Here is a 10246-nt window from a genome sequence, read left to right as displayed (position 1 = left end):
ACACAATCCAGGAGACTTGGAGTGGAGGTCAAGGAAGCAACGAGGCGGCCAAGAGGTAGGGAGAAGCGCTCCCCACCCTCATGGGCCACTCGTAGCTCCACCGACTTACTTCTTTCACCTATATATACTCTTATACCCTGAAAACATCCAGGGGAGCCACGAAACCACTTTTCCACCGCCGCAACCTTATGTACCTGTGAGATCCCATCTGGGACCTTTTCCGACGATCTGCTGGAGGGGGATTCGATCACGGAGGGCTTCTACATCAACACCATAGCCTCTTCGATGATGTGTGAGTAGTTTACCACAGACCTTCGGGTCCATAGTTATTAGCTAGATGGCTTCTTCTCTCTCATTGGTTCTCAATACAAAGTTCTCCTCGATGTTCTTGGAGATCTATTCGATGTAATACTTTTTGCGGTGTGTTTGCCGAGATCTGATGAATTCTGGGTTTATGATGAAGTTTATCTATGAACAATATTTGATTCTTCTCTGAATTCTTATATGCATGATTTGATATCTTTGCAAGTCTCTTCGAATTATCGGTTTAGTTTGGCCTACTAGATTGATCTTTCTTGCAATGGGAAAAGTGCTTAGCTTTGGGTTCAATCTTGCGGTGTCCTTTCCAGTGACAGTAGGGGCAGCAAGGCACATATTGTATTGTTGTCATCGAGGATAAAATGATGGGGTTTATAACATATTGCTTGAGTTTATCCCTCTACATCATGTCATCTTGCCTATTGCGTTACTCTGTTCTTATGAACTTAATACTCTAGATGCATGCTGGATAGCGGTCGATGTGTGGAGTAATAGTAGTAGATGCAGAATTGTTTCGGTCTACTTGACACGGACATGATGCCTATGTTTATGATCATTGATACGTCTCCAACGTATCTATAATTTTTGATTGTTCCACGCTATATTATATCCTGTTTTGGACATTATTGGGCTTTATTATACACTTTTATATTATTTTTGGGACTAACCTATTAACCAGAGGCCCAACCCAGAATTGTTGTTTTTTGCCTATTTCAGAGTTTCGCAGAAAAAGAATATCAAACGGAGTCCAAACAGAATGAAACCTTCGGGGACGTAATTTTTGGAACGAACATGATCCAGAGGACTTGGACCCTACGTCAAGAAAGCAACCAGGAGGGCATGAGGTAGGGGCGCGCCCTCCACCCTCGTGGGGCCCATGTTGCTCCATAGACGTACTTCTTCCTCCTATATATACCTACGTACCCCCAAACTACCAGATACGGAGCCAAAACCCTAATTCCACCGTCGTAACTTTCTGTATCCATGAGATCCCATCTTGGGGCCTTTTCCGAAGCTCCACCGGAGGGGGCATCGATCGCAGAGGGCTTCTACATCAACACCATAGCCTCTCCGATGAAGTGTGAGTAGTGTACTTCAGACCTTCGGGTCCATAGTTATTAGCTAGATGGATTCTTCTCTCTTTTTGGATCTCAATACAAAGTTCTCCCCCTCTCTTGTGGAGATCTATTGGATGTAATCTTCTTTTGCGGTATGTTTGTTGAGACCGATGAATTGTGGGTTTATGATCAAGTTTATCTATGAACAATATTTGAATCTTCTCTGAATTCTTTTATGTATGATTGGTTATCTTTGCAAGTCTCTTCGAATTATCAGTTTGGTTTGGCCTACTAGATTGATCTTTCTTGCAATGGGAGAAGTGCTTAGCTTTGGGTTCAATCTTGCGGTGTCCTTTCCCAGTGACAGTAGGGGCATCAAGGCACGTATTGTATTGTTGCCATCGAGGATAACAAGATGGGGTTTATATCATATTGCATGAGTTTATCCCTCTACATCATGTCATCTTTCTTAAAGCGTTACTCTGTTCTCTTGAACTTAATACTCTAGATGCATGCTGGATAGCGGTCGATGTGTGGAGTAATAGTAGTAGATGCAGGCAGGAGTCATTCTACTTATCTTGGACGTGATGCCTATATACATGATCATACCTAGATATTCTCATAACTATGCTCAATTCTGTCAATTGCTCAACAGTAATTTGTTCACCCACCGTAATACTTATGCTCTCAAGAGAAGCCTCTAGTGAAACCTATGGCCCCCGGGTCTATTTTCCATCATATTAATCTTCCGTCAACAAGCTATTTCCTTTTCCGTTTATTTTGCTTTATTTACTTTGCATATTTATCATAAAAATACTAAAAATATTATCTTATCATATCTATCAGATCTCACTTTCGTAAGTGACCGTGAAGGGATTGACAACCCCTTTATTGCGTTGGTTGCGAGGATTTTATTTGTTTGTGTAGGTACGAGGGACTCGTGCGTGGCCTCCTACTACCTTGGTTCTCAAAAACTGAGGGAAATACTTACGCCACTTTGCTGCATCACCCTTTCCTCTTCAAGGGAAAACCAACGCGGTGCTCAAGAGGTAGCAAGAAGGACTTCTGGCGCTGTTGCCGGGGAGTCTACGCAAAAGTCAACATACCAAGTACCCATCACAAACCCTTATCTCCCGCATTACATTATTTGCCATTTGCCTCTCGTTTTCCTCTCCCCCACTTCACCCTTGCCGTTTTATTCTCCCTCTCTCTCTCCATCCTCCTTCTCTTTCTCTATTTGCCTCTTTTTGCCCGTTTCTTGTTTTCTTGTGTGTTGGATTGCTTGCTTGTCATTGTGGCTAGTCCCCTATCTTCTCCGTTGTCTCCCGAAAATGAAGTTCTTAATTTTAAGCAAAGGGAAGGAGAAAATCTAAAATACGCTTGGTATAGAATTTGCAATGCTCAAAATAGATCTACCAGAAAGCAATCTACTTACGTTCTTCTCCGCAATTTTGATGTAGGCACTACTCCTTGGCACATATATGTTCTTGATACCATTACCGGAGGGAATTTCTTGGGTAGCCACACTTTTGATTCCTATAATGCTATGATAGATTTGTTTGTCTCACCCCCTCTTTTGGTTAATGGAACTATGTTAACTTTGGGGCATGTAATGCAAAAACTTGAAATTATTGAAAATAAAGTTGCTACCGTAGAGTTAATTGAAAATTTGGATAAAAAGATCCACAACCAAATTACTCAATATGGATCTAAAGTATGAGTCACTTTGAAAAATATTAAGGAGAAGGAACCCATAGTTAATGAAAGAATAAATTAGGATTCCACTAGAATCGATAAACTTGAGGGTATCATTACCAACTTGGGAACCGCCTTTCCTTCCGTAAAGAATACTCCAAGTCCTCTAACTAAAATTGCCAAGCTTATGTATGTTCCTAAAAATAAGGGTGAATCCTCTAGCAAGGAAACTGCGGATCTCAAATCTATAAGTATTCATCCTGATCTTTTTGCTATCATTAAGGAACCATTTGCTACAAATGATTTTTTCGATTTTGTGCCTAGACGTGTGATAATTAATAAATAGGAAGAAACTCCTAAGGGTGATAGATGTCTCATTAAAGAATTGCCAACCAAAGATGGCAATACCTAGATCTATCTTCGCTTTTATGTCTAGCTAGGGGCGTTAAACGATAGCGCTTGTTGGGAGGCAACCCAATTTTATTTTTATTCCTTGGTTTTTTCTCCTGTTTAGTAATAAATAATTTATCTAGCCTCTGTTTTGGTTATGTTTTTTGTGTTTAATTAGTGTTTGTGCCAAGTAGAACCGTTGGGAAGACTTGGGGAAAGTCTTTTTAATCTTGCTGTAAAAAACAGAAACTTTAGTGCTCACGAGAGTTGCTACCATTTTCATTTGGAAAATGATATTTAGTTAATTATTTTTTCAGATTATTAATAGATAAATTCCTCACGTCCAGCAATTCATTTTAGAATTTTTGGGGTACCAGAATTTGCGTTAGCTACAGATTACTAAAGATTGTTCTGTTTTTGACAGATTCTGTTTTTCATGTGTTGTTTGCTTATTTTGATGAATCTATGGCTAGTAACATAGTTTATAAACCATAGAGAAGTTGGAATACAATAGGTTTAACACCAATATAAATAAAGAATGAGTTCATTACAGTACCTTGAAGTGGTCTTTTGTTTTCGTTCGCTAACGGAGCTCACGAGATTTTCTACTTTAAGTTTTGTGTTGTGAAGTTTTCAAGTTTTGGGTGAAAGATTTGATGGATTATAGAACAAGGAGTGGCAAGAGACTAAGCTTGGGGATGCCCAATGCACCCCAAGATAATCTAAGGACACCTAAAAGTCCAAGCTTGGGGATGCCCCGGAAGGCATCCCCTCTTTCGTCTACTTCCATCGGTAACTTTACTTGGAGCTATATTTTTATTTACCACATGATATGTGTTTTGCTTGGAGCGTCTTGTATTATTTGAGTCTTTATTTTTTAGTTTTCCACAATCATCCTTGTTGTACACACCTTTTGAGAGAGACACACATGGTTCGGAAGTTGTTAGAATACTCTATGTGCTTCACTTATATCTTTTGAGTTATATAGCTTTTGCTCTAGTGCTTCACTTATATCTTTTAGGGCACGGTGGTGGATTTGTTTTATAGAAACTACTATTCTCTCATGCTTCACTTAGATTATTTTGAGAGTCCTACAAAACAACGTGGTAATTTTCTTTAATCATGTTAGGTATTCAAGATTAATAAAAAATATTCTTATGAGTGTGTTGAATACTATGAGAAGTTTGTTACTTGATAATTGTTTTGAGATATGGAGATGGTGATATTAGTGTTGTGCTAGTTGAGTAGTTTTGAATTTGAGAAATGCTTGTGTTGAAGTTTGTGATTCCCGTAGCATGCACGTATGGTGAACCGTTATGTGAACAAGTTGGAGCATGAATTATTTATTGATTGTCTTCCTTATGAGTGGCGGTCGGGGACGAGCGATGGTATTTTCCTACCAATCTATCCCCCTAGGAGTATGCGCGTAGTACTTTGCTTCGATAACTAATAGATTTTTGCAATAAGTATGTGAGTTCTTTATGACTAATGTTGAGTCCATAGATTATACGCACTCTCACCCTTCCACCATTGCTAGCCTCTCTAATACCGTGCACCTTTCGCCGGTATCATACACCCACCATATACCTTCCTCAAAACAGCCACCATACCTACCTATCATGGCATTTCCATAGCCATTCTGAAATATATTGCCATGCAACTTTCCAACGTTCCGTTTACTATGACACACTCCATCATTGTCATATTGCTTTGCATGATCATCTAGTTGACATTTTTAGTCGTGGCAAAGCCACTGTTCATAATTCTTTCATACAAGTCACTCATGCATTATTGCTATCCCGGTATACCGCCGGAGGCATTCATATAGAGTCATACTTTGTTCTAGTATCGAGTTGTAAATAAATAGAAGTGTGATGATCATCATTCATGGAGTATTGTCCCAAAAAAGAGAAAGGCCAAAAAAAGGAAGGCCCAAAAAATATATATATATAAAGGGACAATACTACTATCCTTTTTCCACACTTGTGCTTCAAAGTAGCACCATGATCTTCATGATAGAGAGTCTCCTATGTTATCACTTTCATATACTAGTGGGAGTTTTTCATTATAGAACTTGGCTTGTATATTCCAATAATGGGCTTCCTCAAAATGCCCTAGGTCTTCGTGAGCAAGCGAGTTGGATGCACACCCACTTAGTTCTTTTTGTTGAGCTTTCATATACTTATAGCTCTAGTGCATCCGTTGCATGGCAATCCTTACTCACTCACATTGATATCTATTAATGGGCATCTCCATAGCCCGTTGATACGCCTAGTTGATGTGAGACTATCTTCTCCTTTTGTCTTCTCCACAACCACCATTCTATTCCACATATAGTGCTATGTCCATGGCTCACGCTCATGTATTGCGTGAAGATTGAAAAAGTTTGAGAACACCAAAAGTATGAAACAATTGCTTGGCTTGTCATCGGGGTTGTGCATGATTTAAATACTTTGTGTGGTGAAGATGGAGCATAGCCAGACTATATGATTTTGTAGGGATAATTTTCTTTGGCCATGTTATTTTGAAGAGACATAATTGCTTAGTTAGTATGCTTGAAGTATTATTATTTCTATGTCAATATTGAACTTTTGTCTTGAATCTTTCGGATCTGAATATTCATACCACAATTAACAGAATTACATTGAAATTATGCCAAGTAGCATTCCACATCAAAAATTCTATTTTTATCATTTACCTACTCGAGGACGGGCGGGAATTAAGCTTGGGGATGCTTGATACGTCTCCAACGTATCTATAATTTTTGATTGTTCCATGCTATATTATATCCTGTTTTGGACATTATTGGGCTTTATTATACACTTTTATATTATTTTTGGGAGTGACCTATTAACCGGAAGCCCATCCCAGAATTGCCTTTTCTTTGCCGATTTTAGAGTTTCGCAGAAAAAGAATATCAAACAGAGACCAAACAGAATGAAACCTTCGGGAACGTGATTTTCGGAACAAACATGATCCAAAGGACTTGGACCCTACGTCAAGAAAGCAACCAGGAGGGCACGAGGTAGGGGGCACGCCTACCCCCCCCCCCCAGGCGCGCCTACCCCCCAGGCGCGCCCTCCACCCTCGTGGGGCCCATGTTGCTCCACCGACGTACTTCTTCCTCCTATATATACCTACGTACCCCAAAACTACCAGATACGAAGCCAAAACCCTAATTCCACCGTCGTGACTTTCTGTATCCGTGAGATCCCATCTTGGGGCCTTTTCCGGAGCTCCGCCGGAGGGGGCATCGATCGCAGAGGGCTTCTACATCAACACCATAGCCTCTCCGATGAAGTGTGAGTAGTTTACTTCAGACCTTCGGGTCCATAGTTATTAGCTATATGGCTTCTTCTCTCTTTTTGGATCTCAATACAAAGTTCTCCCCCTCTCTTGTGGAGATCTATTCGATGTAATCTTCTTTTGCGGTGTGTTTGTTGAGACCGATGAATTGTGGGTTTATGATCAAGTTTATCTATGAACAATATTTGAATCTTCTCTGAATTCTTTTATGTATGATTGGTTATCTTTGCAAGGCTCTTCGAATTATCAGTTTGGTTTGCCCTAATAGATTGATCTTTCTTGCAATGGGAGAAGTGCTTAGCTTTGGGTTCAATCTTGCAGTGTCCTTTCCCAATGATAGTAGGGGCAGCAAGGCACGTATTGTATTGTTGCCATCGAGGATAACAAGATGGGGTTTATTTCATATTGCATGAGTTTATCCCTCTACATCATGTCATCTTGCTTAAAGTGTTACTCTGTTCTTTTAAATTTAATACTCTAGATGCATGCTGGATAGCGGTCGATATGTCAGTGGTGTACGAAGGCTGTCGGAGCTCTTTTGGGATGTTGCAGAAAGTAGCCGTTGTGTGCCCCAGAATGCCACAACAGAAACAGAAGTTAGGAAGTTTTTCATACTTGACGTAGTAGATGGACTCAATTGTCTTGCCATCCGGTATCGTCACAATGGTGTCGATGAACTTCCTCAGAGGCTCGTCGAGGCGGTGCACAACCCGAACACGCAAGTGCGACACCGTCACGACCTTGCCGAGTTTGCCACCCAGCAGGTAGCCCATCTCCACTGTTTTGATCGGCACTGGTAGCCCCCAGATTTGAGCCCATATGTTGATGGAGTCGAGGGGTACGTCTGCTGGGTTGCCCTTCCCTTCAAAAGCCGCTAGAACCATGGCATCGTCTCTGAAATGCCATGGTCCAGCTTGCAGCACATGACGCCGATCACCCTCCTCCTTAAAGGTGATGACGAAGCAACGGTCTTCGCTGGTGACGCGCTGCGCCATGGCATCGCCTCGGAGCCGCCATGGTCCTCTGAGCTCGTTGACGACCAGCGCGGGATCGACCGGGTACGGCGAGAGCACCCGGCCCACCACTAGATTCCCCGCGACCGCCCGCATTGCCGCCTCCAGGTTGATGACGATCGGGTTGGAGTGCGTACTCGAGCTCGAGGCCGCCTTGTTCTTCCCCTTCCTGCATAGTTGGGGAGGCGCCGCCGCAGCAGCGAAACTGAATGAAGCCTTTGGGGTCACGGTGAGCGCCGGCCCCGCTGGACCTCCCACCTTGGCCTTTACCATGTCCTGAACCGGGGATATCTGCATCTCCCCGATCGCCCCACCACTCGTCGCCGGGGGTGATGGAGCCACGCCCTTGGCGACCTTCACGCCGGCCTGGACGACCGCCGGGGACACAGCAAGCGCACCCTCACTGGTGCCCGATGCCTTGACACCCCGTCCAAGTCCATCTCAGCTACACTTCGATTTGCCATCAGTTCCTGTGTCACACGCAAAGAACAGAGCAAAGGCGTAGAAAGAACAGAGGAAGAACACACTTTGTCCTGTGATCCTTGAGAACCTCCCCTCAAATACATCTCATCTTCCTCAAATTTCGCCCTAGAATCAACGCCATAACCGTTGGGATTTACCCCACTAGAATCCCCATCCCCATCCATAGAAGAATTGCAAATTAACCTATCAGAAACTGCTCCTTTAAACTCTACATAACTCACCGTGATGTGATTCTTCCTGGCGAAATCAGGGGCCTCGATCTGCGCCCCTGCTCCCTTTAATCAGTACCAGATGGATCCAATTTGAAGAAGCCATCTGCTTTGATCCACAAGCGCCGCAGACAGCCTTCCGGATCTCTCGCCCGGCGTAGGATGTCTTTTCCCCGCCGTTTGAAGGTGCTCCACTCCACAGCAGAGAGGCCACCCACTCCCCATCCCTCACTGCTCGCCCCCAGGCTCGGCTCCCGGCCTGCCGCCGGCGCCGCCCCGCCGCGCTCCATCGGTCAACGGGTCGCCATGGCAGTCGCCAGAGCGCGTGCTAGTCGGTTACTAACGATGTATTTGTACTCTACCATGTATGAGTCGGTCATTCCCTCGCGTGTCATTTCAGGGCCGACTCATTTAGCGGGTTCACTCGCTCACTTCAGTTTTTTTTTCATTTTCTTTGTTTTTCTTCACTTTTTTGTTTCTTCCTCGTTTTTCTTTAATTTTCTACTTTTTCTGGTTTCCTTTGTTTCTTTACCTGCTTTTATTGTTTTCTTTGTTTTTTCACTGGTTTTCATTGATTCTTTCTTGGTCTTTTTTTCCCTTTGTTTACAGGTTTTTAAATTTCTTTGTTCTTTTTTCTGTTTATTTTTGGTTTTTATTGGTTTTCTTTTTTAACATACGTCAATTTTTCTTCAGTACATACTATACGTTTTTAGTGTACACATGAAACATTTTTTTAGATACACGGTGAACATTTCTCAAATACACGATATACATTATTTACTTTAGTAGATGTTTTGAAGAGTTTTTTAAATACCTGGTCAACATTTTTCCAAATATACGTCTAATATTTATTATGGTAACAAAAAAATCCTTGAACTATGTGCACATTTTTTACATTGTATAATTATTTTTATAATTGTCACAAACATTTCTTCAAATTGTCACATACATTTTTGAATGGTACGAATAAAAAACAATTTATACTAGGGAAATATTGTTTTACATTGTATAAACATATTTAAAAACGTACACATTTTTGTTTTGAAATGCAGGATCATTTTTTCATTTCAGGAAAAAATGTTTTTAACGCTATCAGGTCTTTTTTGTCTGCCTAACATTTTATTATACTGTCTCAACATTGTTACACTTTAATATTTTTTGTTAAATATAAAATGGCAATATATTCATTTGAAATACAAATATAAATTTAAAAAATAAAATACAATTAAGTGTGGTATCATTGTGACGGAACATGCTCGTGCACGGGTGAGGGCGAATCGCACGAGGTCATTGCCCATTTGTTTTTCTCTGGCCGTTTCATGTTCATAGCCGGCCGTAGTAGCTTTGTTGAATATTTTAGAAAAGTGGTCGTAACATGTAAAAACATTTTTGTGCCATTTTCTAAAAAATGTTCTAATACTACACATGTTTATTAAATGATCACTATATTTTTGAAAAATATCCAATCATGTGCTTAAAAGTGATTATCGTATAATTAAAAATAGTTGCTGTGGGTTTTACAAATGTTCAACGTGTATTAGAAAAATGTTAAACGTGCATCTGGAAAATGGTCAACATATAAACAAAAAATGTTCAACATGTATTTAGAAAATAAAAAGAAAGGAAAAAATAGAACATAAAAAAACTGAAAGTCAGCCCATAAGAAAATTTTACTATCTCCATACCGGTTTATTGATCCTCTCGAATTTTGTGATAAATTTTGATCATAGATTTAACAAAAAAATGTTAATGCATGCCATAAAAATTATTTTAT

The sequence above is a fragment of the Triticum urartu genome, chromosome 5 (assembly GCF_003073215.2).
Source record: "Triticum urartu cultivar G1812 chromosome 5, Tu2.1, whole genome shotgun sequence".
Classification (NCBI taxonomy): domain Eukaryota; kingdom Viridiplantae; phylum Streptophyta; class Magnoliopsida; order Poales; family Poaceae; genus Triticum; species Triticum urartu.
This window is presented reverse-complemented; position numbering follows the sequence as displayed.